The sequence below is a fragment of the Sturnus vulgaris genome, chromosome 5, assembly GCF_052056855.1.
Source record: "Sturnus vulgaris isolate bStuVul1 chromosome 5, bStuVul1.hap1, whole genome shotgun sequence".
In the NCBI taxonomy this organism is placed as follows: Eukaryota; Metazoa; Chordata; class Aves; order Passeriformes; family Sturnidae; genus Sturnus; species Sturnus vulgaris.
This window is the reverse complement of record NC_142247.1, coordinates 7,442,154-7,462,590: the sequence shown is the minus strand read 5'-3', so window position 1 is coordinate 7,462,590 and position 20,437 is coordinate 7,442,154. Positions and strand designations below refer to the sequence as shown.

Below are 20,437 nucleotides of genomic sequence, written 5' to 3'. Positions count from 1 at the left end.
TGTGTGTGCAGCCTGGCTGTCCCTAGGCTGTGACCCTCCCAGTGTTCCCAAACTGAGCACTGCAGGTCACAGGAAGTACAGCTGCATCGCTTGGAGTCTCCTCAATTCTTTAAAAGGATTTCCTGGGAACAAAGGCTCTTATTGCTCTTTTTCTTCAATTTGTTTGTTTTGTTTTTTTTTCTTCTTCTGCCTGCTAATAATCTTGGCTTCTTGTTCACTGTTCTCTCCCTTTTTAAGGAGGCTAGGGAAATAATGGTTTCCTTGTTTTTGAATTCTGAAGTTTGCCATGGTATCTGTAGGGCAAATAAATCTCTTTTTTGCTTCTTCCTGGCTTAAATACCTTTAATTTAAGAAAAACTATAAATCTGAAATAACAAAAATTACAGTTTGACCTTTATTAGTTAGGAAGACAGTGAGGTAATGAAATGGCTACTGAGAAGGATCAGTGGGAACAATCACATGGCCCTGTACTTGTCATTTTCCTGGCTCCACTTTCCAGAAAGCCCCATACTTTGCCAAAACTGGTTCTTAGCCAGTGCAACTATAGTGCCACGTGGGGCTTTAAGTTTGCTTTGACATCTGCCCTCACTCAAATGATCAGTTCCATCAAATTTAGATTGAGCAAAGGTAGAGGGGGCAACTGTCCCATCTGTCCCAGAGGAATCTCACCCCACTGGAGCTGCCTGCAGCACAACTCGTCTTCCCCCTGGCCAGGCAGTCTGGAGCAGGAGGGATAACCATGGGGATAACCATGGGGATAACCTCTCCTTGCAGCTCAGGTTAAGAGCAGCATCCTCGGGGAGGGCTCTCAGGTGGCCATACAGCCACCTTCCTTTTCCCACTCCACCCTGCCCCTTCACACCATCTTGGGGGTGATTTCAGCTGTTTGGGGGAGCAGAGAGCTCCAGCTGCTGAATCAGTGGGCACATCCATGTCTGGATCATTCTCCCTCGGGGTTTGGGACTAGACTGTGTCTTTACCACGCTGACTATAAAGGATCTGTGACTGACATGAAAGGACTTGGAAAACATTAAAAATTGGTTCAGCCCTGCCCTGGCACCTTTTCCATCTGCTTTCATGACATGCAAGTGTGAACACCACAACCTGGCTTTCTGGGACTAATCCAGCCTTGGCTCGAGGAAATGGATATATAGGTGGTGCTCCATTAAGTCAGTGCTATAACTTTGTAAAAATTGCTCTTTGAATCAAACCTGGTTCCTTTATGCTGAGACAGAGAGAATGGTGGGTGTTGGCCTGGGTTAGCAGACTCCCCTGCTTATCTTGTTCAATGCTCTCTTCCCTCCTTGACTTTACTGTGCTGTCGTGTCATACCTCACTTGGGTCCTGTGGTTTGCATGGCTGCCATGTGGGAAATCAGCTGCAATCCTCAATCTGCTGCAAATCTGATGGAAAACTTTGTTGTTTGGCTTAAACAAGGAGTTGAGGAGACTTGTAGTGGCTCATTGACCCTTTGAAAACACACTGAGGATGGATTGTGCAAAGTTCAGTCTTCAAAACGCTATTCTACACTCTGTGTGTTTGTTTGTTTGTTAAGCCTTTGTTGTTTAAGATAACAAAGCTTACCTTAAACTCAGTATCAGCATCCTTGTATGGAAGCTCAGTATTACCTCTGAATTTATTACAGCCAGCTTCATAGTGTTGGATTTGCATAGGCTTAACAAGGTTACAATGTACAAGTTTAATTAAAAGTAGTAGAGCCTTTGGATAGGAAGTCAAAACCTCTATTGTTAATACATACAATTAAGTTTCTCAGTACCTAGCTAGTAATTACACAAAATTCATGGCAGTATGGAAAGATTGTTTGGAAATAGAAGCATAGGGGCATGTAGAAGAAGGCTTTTGCAAATACCATCTGCCTGAATTGTTCTACTCTTAAAAAAACATTTTCTCCCATTTGTCTTAAATAGTACTATTTTTACTGTTTGGAGTTTGTAACTACAGCCTATTCCTTTGCTTGGCGTGGGTGGTTTTAAACAGCTAAAGCTTTGAGGTTTGTGTGTCATGAGGTGCTGCAATCCAGTCATTCATTTTCTCTTCCTTGGTGAGTGTTTACGGAAATTTTGAGGGCTCAGTGAGGACTTGGACTTACCCAGAAGCAAAATCATCTGTCATGAACACTCTTGGATTACAGGGAAGGCTGGATACAAATCTATATTCCCTGTTTTCAACTAACTTGTAGGGAGTGGTAGTCAATACAAGACAGTGATTATTTCAGCAGTGACCCTTTCAGAATCCAGCATATTTATTGTCCAAAAACTGTTGGAAAAGCTATAGTGAGATGGGTGTTTAAAGTCTGCATTGCACGTGCGGGACTGGAGTCTAAGCACAGAATAGCAGCTCTGGCTTTAGGCTGTCTTTTGTTGCTTTCCCTGAGGGAAGCCTGCAACAATGAGGTGAAGAGATGTGCTGGAGCTCCTGAATGGGCTGGCAGCAGAGCCCTGATCCCGAAGCCAGAAGCCAGAGCATGCTGTAGTTTGATCACCAGACAGGAATTCTGATGCCACAGCTCTGGGCAGACACACAAGTGCAATGTTCTCCTGCCTCGTGTGCTGCAGGTGTCTGTCCTGCTCTCCTGTCCTGTGCTCATTCTGAGCATTAGGTGAACTCCATTTACCCTGCTCTGTGTGGAGAATTTAATTCTTCAGTGCTGCAGTAGTGGGGTTTTGTTGGTTTTTTTGTGGTTTTTTTTTTTTTTTTTTTTTGAAGAAGGAAATTAATGGATTTCTTTTGGCAAGCAACTCTAAATAAACTCAGAGATATAAAGCTTTCTAAATTACTCATCTTTCCCATACAAAACTGGGTAAAACGTAGGGCTTGTCACAGACATTTTCTAATGATCAAATGTATCTGGCTTCAGATTGAACATCTGAAAGAAACTTCTGGGAAGGAGAGCCTTGGAATAAACAGCAAATGAAATCACTTTACAGCCCTCTTTTGTATTACCAGGGAGGAGGAGAGTGATTACTTCTTAGCAAATTAGGCTACATAAAAGAACTCTAGATAAAGATTATAAGTGTCCTAATGAGTAATAATCAGTGATGCAAGCAGAAAGGGGAAATGCATTGCTGCCATGTCTGTGAGGATTACTGGGGTTTAATGAGGGCCTGCGGGAAGCTCTTTCAGTAATTCCATCTTACAGGAGGTGATCTCTCGGCCTGCAGGTCCCCAGCTTGCATGAAGAGTGGAGGGAAACCCTGAATTAAAAAACAATGTGGTGTTGCATGTTAAGAGCCCTGTGCTTGAGATGCCTTCTCTGCAGAAGAGAGGTAGCAGGCATCTCTGTAGGGCAAGTTGTGCAGTGCTGCACACACAGCTCATACAGATCTTCTCAATTTGTGCTTCTCTTCCCTGCACTTCATTTTCTGTGTTCTCCTGGTTCATCTAGACCACCCTCTGTAGAGCACTGCATTGATGTAGTCCTCTCTTATATTTATCTTTACCTTCAGAGCCCCAGATTTAGAAGAAGGTACCAGTTCAATGTCCTCTAGACCTTGTCTGTGCTGGGTTAGAGAGATGCTGGGTACCTAAGGAGGGATGTGTGGGAAGTGAAGGTTATGTTGCAGCTCAGCAACTAAGGGGTTTCACAAGAATCAAAGTTTTTGCAATGTTTTTGCAAGTGATGACTTGCCCTGTAGATAAAGCAGGAGCAGTGCTTTTACTGTTTGGTCATGTATGGAAGGCTATTTTCTCCCTTCATAAATTTATAGGATTCTTAGAGGAAATTTCACAATAAAAAGAACTGAGACAGAAGCCTCATGAATGAATCAGCCTCTCATGTTGTGTGTGGAGGGGTCTCTAATGAGACTAAGTGACTGTGTACAGTAATGAAGGTGGGTTTGGATTGCAGGAGGTGAGAGATATGGTGGTGACTTTCCTTGAAAAGACCTCTTGGATAGATCTTCTCCTGTCTCCATTGCTTCCACCATCCCCTCCATGGGACAGCAGCATGTGCTTCTGGGTATGGCTCAAAGGGACAGACCTTGCAGCCTTCCAGTGGGAGGCTTAGGTTTCACTCTTCTATACAGGGGATGCTCTCCCTTTGCTCCACTACCTCTCCTGAAGATGGTCCCTTCCCCAGTTTTCCTGGTAAAATAATATTTCCCTGGAAAATAATCAGTTTAAGTGACATTGAAGTCTTTTTCGCTGTCTCCCAGATTTTACACAGCAGTTAAAAATCTGTTTGGCTGAATTACTGGATTCTAGGAGCATCTGTTTGTAGGATGTTTAATAGAAATATCCTTGTGTGAGATGTATCCTGCTTCTTATATTAGCTCTTCCCCATGGGAAAGATGGTTATTAGGTGATTTATAAATGAAGATATAACACAACAAATGGTGCACTTGTTTACCCTCAGCATTTTCTAAGTAGTTCTTTCACATCTGACCTTTAATTTTGGAGTCTAAGTGAAGTTTGCCTCTTTCCTTAAAAAAAAAAACAACTGCTCTTCCACAAAACAAACCAACCAGTCAAGTATGAAATATTTATTTATCCATATTTCATGTGAAATATGAAAGTGGCTCTCCCTGAGCTGTTTTCTGCTTGGCTGCTATGGTGGCTGGGGCTTGTTCTTCCACAACAATGGAAACTGGGTGGATGAAGTAGGAGACTTTATTGGACTGAGTTGAGTGGAAAGCTCATAGGTGAAGATGCTGTTTTCTGAGGTCAGATATACAATCATAGACTGGTTTGGTTTTGAAGAGACCTCAAAGATCATCCAGTTCCACCCCCCTGACATGGGAAAGGACACCTCTCACTATCCCAGGTTCCTCTGAACCCAGTCCAGCCTAGCCTTGATATCCCCATTTGACTCTGGTACAATGAATTTTGTTGGTTGAAATCCATTGTGATTTTAGGCTTATTGTTTTTGTGGGATAACTTTACTTTTATGCCCAGGCCCAGTGTTTGGAACTCTTTTCCATAAACCTCACCACCTTTCTCCTGACACGCTGCAGTCCTTGGCTCAGAGCCCTGGCCTGTGGATGCCAGCTCCTGCTATTAATAAGTGGAGCCAGACTATCCCAGCTGGAGAGAGATCGTCTCATCACAGGACACATCCGTGCTCCTGGCAGGACCAGCATTTTCTCCACACTGCCATCAGGACACGTTTTGCTCTTGCCCTGGGGTGTTTGCAGGAGCAGTGGAGCTGTTGTGGCTGTCCTCCTGTCTGGAGGCTGGCTCAAGTGCCCTCTGACAAGTGGTGGATGTGGTTTTGCATACTGTGACCTTGGAGAGCTTGGGGGGAAGCTGCTGCTGGTGACTTTTTAACTTGCTGTGTAGCTGGTCTCCACTTGGAGTGGTGGTCTAGAAGTGGAAAATGATTTTGCATCTTGTTTAGACCCTGAGTCTTGTACTCTGCCTGCATCTTTTCTGTGTCATGAACTGCCTCCTTGCTATTTTCTCTGAGAGAAAATCTGCTTTTTCTGGTGTTGCAAGACACTGACCTTTTTAGAAGGGCAGACTGAAAGCTAATGAAGTCTCCTCTGAGAATAATGCTCTGTAATTGTTAGTGAAACTTTTTTTAATGCTGGTGGCAACATCCTTGTTTGTTCCTTAACTAAAGTGCTGTTATAGGTTAGTTATAAAGCAGATTCCTGAATAAAATTAATAAATTTGCCACTGGTGGCCATGGGACTTGCCCTGAGGTTGCTGATGGAGCAGTTGCTGGACCAGCCAAAGGAGGGAATTTGAGTTCCTGCAGCAGAATCTCATCCCGTGCGAGGCTGATTTGGATGTGTCTCCTCTACCTGCATAATAATTTCCCCCAAAGGTGTAGGAATGTGACACCTGTTTGGATCTCTTTGCCTTCTGCCAAATGTGGTCAAAACTTACAAGCAAGTTGAAAATTTAATAGGGTGAAGACTGACAAACAGCACTACCACATAAGCTTAATTTCCTTAAGAATCCAGGCCAGAAAAATGTGCTGAGGGTTTTATTCTGCAATCATGTGCTTTAAAACTCTGTGGAACAATGTGATTAGTAGAAATGGTATTTTCAGGATCATTTGCAGTGCATATGAAAGCACGACAGCTGAATCCTGTTGTGTGCACGTGTATTAGCATGTAACCAACTTAAAAAGGCCAAAACAACCCGAGTGTCTGCATGGAGAGAAAGCAAAATACATGTATAAAACTTGTGAAGCTGGCAAAACATCTGGTTAAGCTGATCTTAATTTCTAGAGTTTTTAACTCTAATCCTTTGGCTGCCTCCTCTTGACAACAAGCATAAGGATGTTATTTTGTTCATTTTCTTGGTAAGTGTTTTTGGGTTTTGCTTGCAAAGCTTGTTCCTCATTTCCCAGCTCTGGAAACAAAGAGTTGGGCTGTGTGTGCTTCAATAGCAGGATTCTGTAAGTTTGTGGTGATTGGAGCTATTTAAGTTCCTTTGAGGAATGTCCAAGTGTTGCTGCAAATGTCAAGGACACCCAGAACAATTAAGGGTAATTGAAGGGCATGTTCCTGGAAAGTGTTATGGGGAACCTTATGTGAGAGCCTGATGCCTTTTTGTCGATGAATATCTTGTGTTTATTTTGAGCAGAGTTGGGAAGGAAGACAGAAAACTGTGTGGCAACACCAGTGAGGTTTAGGAGATGAACACCACTTGTAGAGCAGCTCCTTTTGCATTTGAGGGTTGAAGGGACGAGGGATGTGGAAGCTTTTCCTGGCTCTTTTGCATATGTAGTAGAATAAAACCAATCTGCCTGAGAGAGAAATCACTTTGTTAATCTTTGTGTGTTCATTTAGTGATAGCAGTGCTGCACTGTGATATCTTGCCCTAAAGAAAAAAGCAGTCTCCTCTGACAGAACTCTTGCAGCCTCTACCTGCTTTGAGTTGCTGTCTGATGAGCAGGGTCCATGGCTTCAGGTGACACAGCTGTGAGGGGAGAACACTGACAGCACCAGCACTTGCTGCTCTCAGATCTGTCATTCTCTCATATCTGCTTCCTCAGACTTACCATCACCCTGCTTCAATAACATGGGTTTTGGGGCATGAGATCTTCAGTTAAATTAATGAATTATGGTTTTCAGATAGTTCTGCATCTTCCATCAACTAACATCTGCATTTTTACAGATGATGAACTGCATAATCTGTTGCTTTGGCTTTGGCTTGTAGAATTAAAACAAAGTACTGGCTGACAGAAACTGCATGCAGTGGCACTCCAATTCAGAGATGGATACAGTGATTAATATAAAATTAGTCATAGATTAGTCATATTTTTTCTCTGTGTAAATCAAGTCTAGTTTCATTTGATATATGGTAAGTTAGTGCTTTGAAAGGTTTTATGAAAACCTTCTGCATTTGTTCTTGCTACTGGTCTTATAAGTACTTCATTGAATGGTCTATCTTGTGTTATTAATCTCTGACTCATGAGATTATTCAGAATATTTTATTATGCTTCCAGAAAGTGTTTCTTTGGTGTGGTGGTTGGAGATGTTGTCTGTATCCTCCAACGCTGCTGTGTTGATTCGGTGACTTCTGTGCATGTACATTGTTCAAATGTGCTATTTTGTGGTAGGAAATGTTGTGTGAGCTATCAGCTGCTTGGGTCACTGGAGTTAATGATGTGGTTAGTTTTGTCCAGGCCCCTTTAGTTGTGCCAGACCTCCTGGGTTTGGATAGGAACTTGTTTTTTAAGCTCAAAGCTGGCACTTGCAGATGCACAAGTTTTGGGTTTCAGCTGTGGGTGCAGTAAGACCCAAAACCAGACTGCCTTGTTACCGTGGATGCTGTGTGATTTTTGCCTGTGTCGAAATGTCTGCAGCTTTTAGAAACCAAAAATAAAGATAAGGGCTCAAGCATCTGTGTTTTCTATTCTTGCCTAATTTCTCTGAGTGCAGCTAGCCTGTCCCAGCATAAATAAGAGATCTGCTACATGGTCTGCAGCAGCTGAAAAATGCATCCTGGGACAGGGTGATTTAAAGGTGAAGGAGGCTGTGTTGATGGGTGATACTTGGATGGAGGGTGTATACAGATGTGAGGAAACCATTCAAGCTGCAGTCCTGATTGCTTCCATTCAGATTCAAACCAGCCTTTGCCCAAAGGCTTTTTACAAAAAATTGGGCCATTAGTGTTCCAAAATAAGACATGCATCAATGGCTTTTTCCATGGAAAACCATTAGCTCTCCAGATCATTCAAACTGTTAGTGTTTCTTCCTTGTTCTGCTTCTTGGCTTTAAATCCTCCTCCCACCTTTCCCAGCCAAGATAGCCGGACACAATCAGCTTGCATCAGTGACTTCCTTGGAAGTATACATGCTAATAATTTTTCTATAGTAATTTTGAATCTTGTTGCCTGTGGAAATTTTTTTTTTTTAAACGTGGGAAGAATGTCATAGTAGCTTTTTAATTGAAACACAAACAGACAGACATGAGGCAGGTGTGTGGGAAGGAGCAGTAATTTGAATTGTGCTGTGACTAACCGAGTCCCATGTTACAGAGTCATTTTTTTGCTTTTAGTAGAAGGAAGGGCTCTTTCAGATCTTGTATCTCAAAGCCCTGCTTTTCTTGATCAGAAATGGTTAGGCAAAACAGATCTTTATTTTTATCTAGTGAAAAACAGACATGAAGCAGACTGCTTGCTTGCGGTGCTCTTGCATTCTTCTGGAAATATTCCTGAAACAAAGCTCCTAGGAGTCACAAAGCAAAGAAATAGTGCTGCACCTTTCTTGTTAAGCTGTGCCCCTAAACACAGTGCAACATGTGAATTTTTCAGGTCCTTGAGCACAGGGCTGTGTCCTGTTTAAATTCACACAGTGTGTAATGAATTGCATGTAGTTGTGCGTCTTGAATTTGAAAAAGAAATGGGTGGCTATTGCAGAAAACATTTGATTGGCAAGATAAAATATTACTGCTGAACATGCAAAATGGTGGGATTAGGATTTGTATTTTCTTCCTGGTTAAGAAATTAGAGTCTGGAAAAGAAAAAGAAGACCATATCATGCACCTTTTTTTCTTTCCTGAGGATACTGGAGAGGTTCCCCCAGGGCATTTATACTTTCTGATGTTCTCTCTATGAAAGCAAAAACCCTCACCTGGTTTGCCTAGTCCTGCTCTTCTTAAATGATCATTCCTAATGACTGGCTCTTGGTTATGAGTGTGGGAGGTTGTTTTCTTCATACTGAAAGTGAACTTGGATTGAACTCGGTGGAGGGCTTTGCTCTGCTGTGAGGCTGGAGAGCCCCTGGCAGCCTGTGTGCCCTCAGGTCAGGGCTGTGTGTGACATGGAAGCAGCTATTCCCTCAGCTCCTGTTCTTGGATGATAATTTACCCTTCCAGTTAAACCAGAAAAGCCCCACCCTTTCCCAGAAGTCCCGACAAGTCCCAGTTTTTACTCATTGTCCTGAGCTCCAGACTTTCCCTGGGGGCTGTCAGCCTTCCTGGCATCCTAATGCCGTGTCCTTTGCCCTGTTCAAGCTGGAGAAATGCTGGGATGAGCATCACAGCCAGTCCTATAGGAAATACTTCTGTAAGAGTCTTCAGAGGTGAGGATGTGCAAGAGGAGTTTCTTTAGTTTAGGGTTAGAGAGTGTCTGGTCGGGGTAGTGTTGGGGTTTAACCCCAGCCAGCAACTAGATCCCAGAAAGTCACTTGTTCACTCCTTTCCTGGTGAGAATTGGAAGGGTAGAAGTGACAAAGCTTATGGGTTGGGATAAAGATGGTGTCGTAGGGAGAGCAAAAGCTGTGCACACAAGCAAAGCAAGGAATTAATTCTCCACTGTCCCATGGGCATGGAGGGGTTCAACCATCCTGAGGAGACCAGAGCCCCATCACAGGTAAGAGGTGACAAACACCAGCACTCCAAACATCCTCCCCAGGATTTATATACTGAGCATGATGCCATAAGGTCTGGAATGTCCCTTTGGTCAGCTGGGGTCAGCAGTCCCAGCTTTGTCCCCTCCCAACTCCCTGTGCACCCCCAGTCCCTCACTGGGGTGGGGTGAGAGGCAGAAAAGCTTTTGGCTCTGTGATTCTCTGTGATATCTGCAGAAGCAGACTGACATTCTTCTACAACTCTTACTGGAAGTCATATACACCATCATTTTTAATGATATTTGAAATGAATGTTTTTTCCTTCAAAGAAATCTCTGTGGAGATTTGTGGCCCTGCTCAGCAAGACCTAAACCATCCCTGTGTTATCACCACTGTTTACAGCACAAATCCAAAATTTAGCCCATACTATCCACTGTGAAGAAAATTAACTCTATCCCAGCCAAAAGCAGCACCGGAAGTTGATTAGTCAAAATTAAATTGAGTTTGAGGAAGGAAGGACAAGGGGGAATGGGAAATGAAGTCCACTTCCCTAGCAGCCTTGGGAACAAACTGAATCCTTGTGTTGCCAGGGTGTGAGTTCATTCCCTTCTGAGGAATGCAGGGACACGTTCCCTTCCTCATCAGGCAGCCAGTGGCCGTACAGCTCGCCCGAGGTGTGGGCTGCTGGTGTGTGACTCTGACTCTCTCAAGAAGGAAATGACTAAACTTGCTGTCAAACCACGGTAACAAAGAACATCTTTGATTTACCAAAATACTGGTGCTGGAGAGGCTTGGGAGTAGCTGTGGTGCTGCCACCCATGCTGGGAATAAAAAGCAAGTCGGTCTGGAGAATGGCCCTCGTGGGGAGTGTGAATCTCCTGCAGTGATGGAGGGAGATGAACCCAGCAGGGAGCTCGGTTCTGAGCAGCTGCTGGGGCTTCCCTGTGCTGCAGAGGATGCTGAGGAGTTGGGGCAGCACAGCAGGAGGGCCAGGCCAGCTGTGATGGGCTGTGGTGGCCAGTCCCATAGAATCCCATGGCAGCCGTGTTCCTCATCTCCTTCCCCCTGCCCAGCTGCTGCCTGCGTGTCCTGGCGGCCCAGGCAACAGGAATCCCAAAAGTCCTGTCAATCTGGGAGCCTCAGCTCCAGTCAGATATTTGTAATGAAGGGGAGAAGCTCCATCTAATTATAGGTTTTCCATTTCGGCCCTTCATATTACTTTAGGCAGGCTTAAAATAACACTGTTAACTAACTTCTTTTCCCTGGCTTTCCAGTTTCATACATGACATTCTGCAGTGCCCTTTATAGAAACCTCAAATATTTTTCTTTTCCCCCGCCTACCACATTTTGTGTCTTTTTCCATCTGGCAGATGTTTTTTCCCTGCGTTGCACAGGGCTCAGTACATAATTAATCTGTTGCAATAGCCTGGAGCCCCAGTCCTGTGACAGAGTCTCCTATGTCCTGCTCAGTTCTGTATCATTTTTTTTCCCCGGTGGTTTTATTCAATCTACTCTAAAAAACTGTTCTGAGAAGTAACAAGCACCCAATCATTTGTGTGCCTTGAGATCATCTATTATAGCTTTTTAGTGTATAGCCCTGAAAATGTCTGGGGCTTTTTTACCCTCCCAGTCATACAAGGGTTGGATTCTCTCTCTTCCACTTTACAACCTCTGGATATTCACAGTTTGTTGCCACAAGTCAATAACTGGTTAGTCAGTGTGCCTTTATTCCTACCTTTTGGAGCTGATTCTTTGCTTTCTGATCATGTTACTTGCTTGTCTTAAACTCCTGGTCTTGCTCTTGGTATGATTTTTGTTTGGAGAGCAGTGTCTCAGTATTTGAGTCACTGATTCTTAAGCTTCTTCTAATGGGAGCTCGTGTAACTGCATAGGTTTGGAAGTTGTTAGTAATAACTAACAACAACTAACAACTAACTAATTAGTCTGAAGTTCTATTCCCCAAACTTCCCTTTTACATTTCAAATTCAAAACTTACCCAGAAACTTCTCCTGGAACAGTTTTGTCAAACTTCAGATAGCTCCTCTTTTATCCATAGTCTGTAGATGGGAGCATCCAAGACTAAAACTTCCTGTCAAACCACAGTAACAGAACATTTTTGATTTACCAAAATAGTCACAGTGAAGAGACTGAGAAATAGTTGTTGGGCGTGAGTTGTGTTCAGTGCTATGGGCTGCTCTGACTTCTACTGGCTTTCCTTCACAACCTCATTTTCAGATGTTCAGCAGTGTTGGGTGCTTGTTTGGGATTTGTTTAGGTTGCAGTAGTGAGAAGGAAGCTTTGCCAAACATTATTCACCTTTGTTTTGAGCTGTATGCGTGTGATCAGCTGGGGAGGTCAAGGACAGGCACAGGCCAACTCTGTAATGTAGAGATACTGAGAAATAATGTTGCTGGGAATTGCTTGGAATTAACAAGCTCGTTTCCTTTTTGTACATCAGTTGTCATCCTTTAATCTCTTGGTATTAGCTTTTTTTAAATGCTGTTATGTACATCATCCACAGTGCTTCCTGTATCCTGTGTCACTTGATAATAAACTTTTGCAAGATATCACTGTTAAGTCATCTCAGGCTTTGAATGATTAATCAAAATCTATTTCTCTTTTTCTCAGTGTTGGAAGTTTATATGGATCAGTGGTACTTGCTCGAGTGACAGTGAAGATCAACACTAAGTCTGCTATTGTGGGTGAGTGATCTAAACCCAGTCATTGCTGATGTCCTATCTACTATGTGCTGGTTTTTTGCTTGTTGATGTCTTACACAACAGCTCCTTTGGGCTTTCATTTCAAATGTCATTAAAGTGATGCTGTATATGACTTCCAATGAGAGTTGTAAAAGAAAGTCAATCTGCTTCTGCAGATATCTATTGGTTTTGTATACTTTTAAAAGATGGTCCTTACTTAACATAGTCTGAGCTGTTGTTTAGAGTCAGAGAAATGTGGACACTGTGTTTTCACATTTTAATGACAGTGGATTTAGGGTTAATGTTTGGACTGTGGCAGAGTAATGAAGTATATTTAGATTATCCAAAAACAAAACTGAAATGAGCACTGGAGCTGTTCTATGGCATATGAAGGGTTCAAGCAGTGCCAGTGCACCCCAGTTTGGAGGGTTCAGCTCCAGCACAAGATCCCCCTGGACATGCTGTGACTGAGTGATGCATTTGTGTATGTGCAATTAATTTGACTCAGCAGGCCTATGGCACAGTGCAGAAAAATTGCCAAGAGCTTTCAGATTACTTGGGCAAGTTTTTGAGAAAATGCATTCAGCAAAAGAGAGTATGTGTTGTGAGATCCTTTGGAAGTGTCCCAGTTCTGTTGGCTTCAAGGAGCAGCATTTTGCATTCAGTCTAGACTGATTTGATCCAAGTAACCTCTAGTGCATGTCAGAGCTGGCAGTCTTGTTCTGGGAATGGTTATCCCTCATCTACTTTGTTTTGGGTATTATGGTATGATTTAGCATCCTAAATTCCAGCTGTAGAGCTGGATCAGATTCCTGAGCCTGCACTTGATCCATGCATCCTGTGGCTGGGATGTGCTCATCCCATAACTCCAAAGCTGGGCTCCCAGTCCCTCAGGATGTGAGGACTGGTGTGTCATTTAAATACTATTTCCCTTATTTTACTCCCTTACCCTCTCCATAGTCCATGGAGTGCTTCTTAGTGGCTCTCCAACCCTTCCCACACTAAATCACTGTTCATGAGCTCTCTCTGGGATTCACAGCTGCCCAAGGTCTTGCACCAGACCTGGAAAGAAGTGGATGTTGTTGCTCCTTGTTTACCAGAAGCCCTAAACCCCCCTGCCAAAAGCTTTTATTCCCTGGGTTTTTAACTGGAGGTCTGCTGGCTCCAGGAGTGGTTGTCACCTGTTGCCTCCTATCCTGGTCATGTTTTTTCAGTTTTATCACTGCTTATCAGGGTTGGTGGGATTACACTCCAGCTGCAATTGCATCCATTGTGGCTGTAAAAACATGGTTAAAAGTCTGATGCTGGCTGGCAGCCATGTTCTGCTGGATGTGTGTTTGGAGACTTTCAATCTGCTGGCATCACCGTGTGAATATCTTGCCTTTGCTGGAAGTCTCTCCCTCTTTGCTCCCCAGATGCTGTGCTGATTCCCCCTCTCTTGGAGCTGCAGAAGGCCTGGGACATAAACCTGCCTAGTTTTCCCTGTCACTGGTTCTGCTGTTCCCTGGGAGGGGGTGTGTGTGTCCATGTCCATCCAGGGCTGGAGTAGCAGGTGCTCAGTCGTCCCTTCTCCATTCCTGTGGCTCCAGAACTGGCAGGTCTCTGGCATTTGGAGGAGTTGGACCTGTTGCCCTCAGCAATCAGTCTGAAAAGCCTGATTTCTCCAGCTGCTGCTTGCTTTCCCCATTAAAGAGATAAATAAGAGCCTCTCCTGAGGAGGTGGCAGGAAATTCCTGTGCCTGACTCAGTGCTGCTGGGGGCAGGGGACTGTGTTTGGGGCTGCTTCTCCCAGATGGAGAGGAACATGGCTTTCTTTGTGGGGTTACTACAAGTTCAGCACAGATGCCTGACCTCCAATCTCAGCACACAGAATACACCAAAGTGTTCAGAGTGGAGTTTCAGTGCCTCTGCCCACGGCCTCTGTTTATCCACAAAAGCATGGATTTCCATCCCTCCCTGGCTAGCTCCATGTTAAACATGCTGCTGCCAGTTCAGCCTTGCCCCACAGTAAGGCCACATGTATAAATAATCCAGAAAAGCCTTATTTAGCTTTGAAATAAGCCTTAGCAGAGACAGCTGCTTCAGCATGATGCCATGCAGCCACAGAAACCTGGCTAAGTCCATGTAGCCAGAGTCAGTCGTACTCCCTGCAGCTTTTCCTCTTTCCTAGCAAAACCCTGCAGGTTTGCAGGTGTCTTCACCCTCTTTCACCAGCTCTGAGTTAGGTCTGTGCTTGGTGGCAGCTGGTTTTTGTCCAAAGCTAAGACAGAGCATCACATGCAGCCCTGAAATAGTGTCCACCCTCTCACAGTGCCCGTGTGCAAGAGGCAAAAATCAGTATTTGTTGGGTTTTCCCTCCTCAATGTCACATTGAATATAGGAGGGAAAGAAGCACAAGGCTACTTCTATGTATTCCGTTTATTGGCACTTGATGGCTTGTCCTGCAGGGCCCAACCCACACATAGCTTTTCTTGGGCTTTTAATAGTTGTGCTAAACTAAATTGAGCTCAAAATAGTAATGATTTCAAACATTTGCCCAGAGCCTGTGGCTGTTCTGCGTGTTTATGGGAGGTGCAGCACTGCCTGTGGTGGGGGCATGGAAGGGTCCCCAGGCAGGCTGTGATGGGCATTTTTCTGGTGTCTTTTTCCTCCCCTTCTTTTGAGAGGAAATACTGCTGAAATACTGCTTTGCAGAAAAGAAGCATGGTACTGTGCTTTTGCTCCTCACGTTGTATGTGATGTGGTTTGGGTAACTTTAGTGTAACTTAAAGTTCTGCTCACCCACAGTTCTGATGGTGGCTCTCTAATGCACATAAATCTGTGCAGAGAGAGGGGATGTATTTATCTGTAAACAGTGAGCAGCCTGCCCTGTTTATCCAGCATGTGACCCCTCTGCTGCACACGGCATTTTCCTGCCTCCCTCCCATCCGGTTCTTCTTATTTTATTGACTTTCACAGTCCTAGAAATTGCTTTATATTCAGAAAACTTAAATTCATCCCTCACAAAGCTTGCAATCTGATTTCAGTTCTTCCATTTTTCTTTGAAAAAAACCTCTTTTTGCTCTCTTTAAGACCGAAAATGTACATTTTCCCTGTTTATTTAGACAAGCTTATTTTGTCTGCAGAAATCTTGTCAAAAGCTAAGTTTCTTTGCTTGCATTTATAATCCTCTGAGGTTTATGTATTGGGAATAATCTTAGTGAGCTGGAAAAAGATTGTCCAATCTGTTTTAAGATGTCCCACTTTTTGAGTATTGCATCTCATTAGGAATACAGTTGGCTGTTTGCATGGCTTTTTTCTTCCTCTGTATAGCTTGAGGGAGAAAATATATCATTTCTTCATCTAGTAATAATGCTTGGCACTTTGCATCTTCAAAGAACTCTATGGATTGAATAATTCCTGTAACATTGTGTAGTAGTTTCTCATTATCATTTCCCCCATTCTGCAGATGAGCAAAGTGAACAAGAAGTCATGTGAGCTTAGGCCATGGAAAGACAAATAAGGTCAGTTTGAGTTCCCACCTTCCTGGCTTCCACTAGAGCAGAGGAAAGTTTGATTCAGGTTGACACAAAGGGAAATGTAATAATCTTTCCTAACCTTCTTAACTACTTATTTAAGTGCATTTGCTGGTGGTGGTTTTTGGTGGTTTGTTTTGGTTTGTTTGTTTGTTTTTCCCTAAGTAAGTCTTCTGGATGTCTGATGTGGTTGTCCTTTCTTAGTGAGTGGTTGCAGATGTGTGAGGAATTGTCTGAAGTTTTATGAAAGTGAAGCAGCATGTTAATGGGGTTAGGTTTGTGGGGTGTCACTCACTTCTGTCTAGGGGATCTCTCTGCCCCTTCCCTCCTCTTTCCTCTTAAACCAGAGGCAAGGGAGAGCTTTCCTGTATTATTGGGGAATGTTTTTTTCCCCATCTTGTTTTCCATCTGAGACTAAGATGGGAAAAGTGAGCCTCAAAATGGGAACTGTGTCAATACATAGAAGCTGATCTTTCTTGTTTCATCTTCCACATGCCATGCTAGGATATTTATTTCCCTCCCATGGACTGTAGTGGAAGTTGTTGGCTCAGAATGGTGTCTGGAATGATGTCATTTGCAGAAATAATTTCATACAACTGCACTAGGCTATAGGCTTTGATTTACAGCTGCTTAATGAACTGAGAAGACCCCCAAATGTTTTGCATGTCATTTAGAAAAAGTGAATGCTATAGACAGTAGACCATGGAACTAGACACTGTTACAGAGGAAGTCATGGTAACAATTCTGTTGCCTACTTGCTAGAAGTTAGTTAAAACTTCTTTTTTCAGGAATTCTGACTTTTTACAAGTTGCTTTCGGAGCACTGGGCAGTGTTAGGAGAGTTTAGTCCTCTTGAGGAGAACAAATAATCTGCTAGGTGCAGAGAGGCATGGAAATCACATGAATTCCTTCATCTTCCATAGGAAAATCTCGTGGCTATTTCTCTACAGGCTCTCAGAGGTTTCCTGGCCACATTCTGACTGGCTTCAGATGCCTTGTTTGATAAACTTCCAGGCAAAAAGCCTTGCATGGCTTAACACAACTTTATTCTGGGCATGCTTCCTAGTGAAGGCAGTGGAGAAAGCAGCTGTCTCCAGCCATGTGCTCTTTTTGGGGATGCAAAACTTTGCAGAGCCTTTTCTAGGGGGTCAAGATTTAGTTCCAAGATTATATTTAGTTTTCTGATGGGTGGGACAGATATCCTGATGCCTTAGATGAGTCCTTCAGCAATGGACAGCAGTACCAAGGTATCACAGCCAGTATTTTTATTTTAATTTTTCTTTGACTTTCTTATATAGCTGATACATCATTTGTGCATGCTCCTTCCCAGTGTTGGGCAGAGCTGTCCTGAACCACTCTGTGCTCCCAGGGCTCTGGTTTCGTCCTCTGCTTCTCATGACACCTAAATTGCTGATTACTTTACTACTGACTTTTTAAGGATCTAATGTGGCTTTTCATGAATCCAGATGTTTTTCCCTTGCTGGGCTTGGGAAACCATCAGGGCTGAGTTGGGACATGGACAGCAGCAGTGAGTGCAGAGCAACTGTTGAAGGCTTTCATGCCTTGCTTGCAGGGTGTGAGTACTTGTGGTGGGGTCTTTGTGTCTCTCCTTTGTCATCTGACAGCTTGTCTCACTAGATTTTCATTTCAGCTGCTTAGGAAAAATGTCAGCAGCTCAGCATGTGGGGAGTGGCATGTGCATCTGAGGTTGTTCTGTTGTGTTTGTTTTAATTTTGTGTTCTGTAATTTATTTGAGGTATTGCATCCAAAAGTGGTGAGCACCTCCAATAATGTGCCCAGGGTGAATTGCTCAGATCATGCTGATATCCAAGAAATTTTGTTGAGATCCTTCAGGATTTCTGGATGTTTGGTATTTGAAGTTAAGAGGAAGGGAGCAGCTGGCTGGAAGGGCTGGAAGGTGATTGCCAGGGAGGGTTGGATGGTGCTTTTTTTTTCCCCCCTGCGGCATCAAACCACTGTCAGAAAGCACAGAGGTCTTCAGTGGAAAACGAGCTGTTGTCATTTTTTCAGCCCCCCTCACTGCAAATTGGTGAGCTCCTCATTTCTGCTGCCTTTGAAAGGCTGAGGTGGCGTGGCCCAAGTCTGACAAGTGATAACTAGGGAGCCTGGCTGTGTTCTCTGGGGGGATTCCAGCTGTAAGCTGGCCCTCTAAAATGAGCAAGGAAGTGGCTTCCAGGCTGAAGTATCTGGAAAATATCAAAGGGTAGGTGACAAGGTGTGGAAGGCAAGGGCCACTCTGAGCAGTGGGAGTGCTCCAGAAACCTGGCAGTGAGCACAGCAGGAGAGGTGCTGCATGCAGCTGGAGATGGGCTGGAGCAGGAGCTCTGTGTCCAGTCTTTCCTCTCTTCCTAAGGGAGGCTCAGACCCACTCTGCATTAACCTGGTGTTTGTCTCAGCCTGCTTATCTGCTGGCCAGCCCACACACTCCAGATGTTCTCTTATCTCAAAACAAGAGATGCACCTGAAATTGTCCTTCCAGGGTTTGGAAGCTTTTTTTGATAAAGCTGTCTGTCTGCCAGTGTTTTGAAGGACACATCATACTTTGAAATAGTGGTATTAAAATAATGGCTTTTGAAATGAAGGGAGGGTCATGTGCCCTACATCAGAAATTCCTCTTAGTGCTTATTAATCCGGTATATAAATGTCATGGCTTACATCCACAGGGTGTTTATATTAAATTTTTAGCTGCATCGGTATCTCTTTCTCCTCAGAATAAATGCCATATAATCTGGTAATGAGCAATATTCTTAATTTAGAAACCAAAAATAGGACATAGACAAATCTGAGTTACTGGAAGAAAGTAGGAAATAGCCTTACCTCATGAGGGGAGAGCAAATTCAGTTGAATCATCTAGTGTTTAGTGTAACGGTAAGGCCCAGAGAATTCCATCTGTTTCCCTAGGATGGCACAACAATTGCCATATTCCAAAGTCCTGATCCTCCTCTGGTACACCTCTTCTGAGGTGTGTAACAGGGTAGCTGGGAAACACCCTTCTTTCCTCTTTCCTTCTTTCCTGAGTAGGTCAGTGCCACCAATCTGAGGTACATTAAAGAGGAGGGATTTAGGGTTATGCTCTCCAATACCCTGTTTGAGGGAGATGAAATTGTTCCTCTGAGACCTCGAGTGGCAGCACTGGCTGGGCCAAGATGAAAATTTGGGAGTGGAATCATCCTTACTGTGGCAAGTGGGCATCATCCAAGATCTCTAATGCCTGGAGCACCTTCCAAGCCAGCAGTCCTACACCTGAAGGAGGTGCTTTTTTCTCATGCCCTTAGCTGCAGTTTTTAAGTAACAGCAGTGGAACCAATAGTCCTATAAGCATCAGTGGCTGCTAAAGTCAGTCCCTGATACACTAAGGATGGTGGTACTGCAGGATGTCCCTGGGGTGATACTCAGTGGCCAGTGCTTGTTTCTCCTCACCATGAGGGGCACAGGCTGTTAACTTTTAGCTCACACAGCCTGCTCTCCCAGCCTGTGAACTCCCTCAGTGCAACAGAGCAGCACTTGTTTGCCCTGATTCACTGAGTGATTTTTGGTTTGTGTTCTATATGCAGTAACAGTGGTTCTGTGTAACCCGAAGTAAATTTTGCCTTGAAATATCTTGGTAAAGAAGTTACCTTTCTATGTGATGGTGTTGTCACACTGAACCAGAGTGATGTGGGGCAAGATCCATATTGGAAGTGAACGTGTCTTTGTCGCAGACTTGGTGTGACTTTTGGAACTTCACTGCTTCCCTTGGTCTCAAACACGCACACACTTCCAGAGCTGTGCTCTGGTGTTGCCTCTAAGTGGGGAAGGAAGGCAGATAATGGCCACAATGATCAGGATGCTTGTGGAGATTTGCTTGTGTTGTGTTTGTGGCAGAGGCTGTGTCTGGCAGCAGACAGTGGAAGTCAGTCAAGGTGAGGAGAGCTGGTGTTTTACCGAGGACCTTACATGGAGGGCTGCTGTTTGTTACTGATAGCACCCACAGGTTGCACAAACCTGCCAGAATCTGTATTTTGAGGACCTATTTTGGTCACTTGGTCAAACAGGCAGCCAGTGTTAAGCAAGTTCTCAGCAGCATTGACTTCAGTGGTATTAGAAACATGCTTGACATCAAAAGTGGGCTTGTGCAACTTGCTGATCTCAGGCTGGGGGGGTCTTGCTGAAAAGCTCCTGTGCCGACAGAGAGACTGTCGCTATTTCAAGCTGTGGTTCTGCTCAGCTGTCAATCCAATTTAAGGGGACCAGATTATAAACACTGTGAAGTGCTGAGCTGGTGCAAAGCTGCTTTGCTGATAAGGAACTGTTCAAAATATTTGGAAAGTTCAACTCTGCTGCGGGACTGGGCAGCCATTCCTGGCTGCAGTCCCGGGGCTCCGTGCCAGGGGTGTTTTGGCTGGTTTGCCTGCTTGGCTGGATGCCGAGCGGCCGAGGCTTGACATGCCCTGGGTG

At 44.1% G+C, this 20,437-nt stretch overlaps 1 protein-coding gene across 16 annotated transcripts in view; it reads left to right on the top strand.

Moving 5' to 3' along the window:
• The window catches only part of PPFIBP1 (PPFIB scaffold protein 1), a 102,557-nt gene that overhangs the window by 17,287 nt on the left and 64,833 nt on the right, over positions 1–20,437 (top strand). For all 16 annotated transcript variants that reach the window (XM_014881308.2, XM_088164741.1, XM_014881300.2 and 13 more), the window contains exon 2: positions 12,395–12,468. The gene's annotated coding sequence lies outside the window, so the exon portion shown is untranslated. The remainder of the gene's footprint in view (positions 1–12,394; positions 12,469–20,437) is intronic.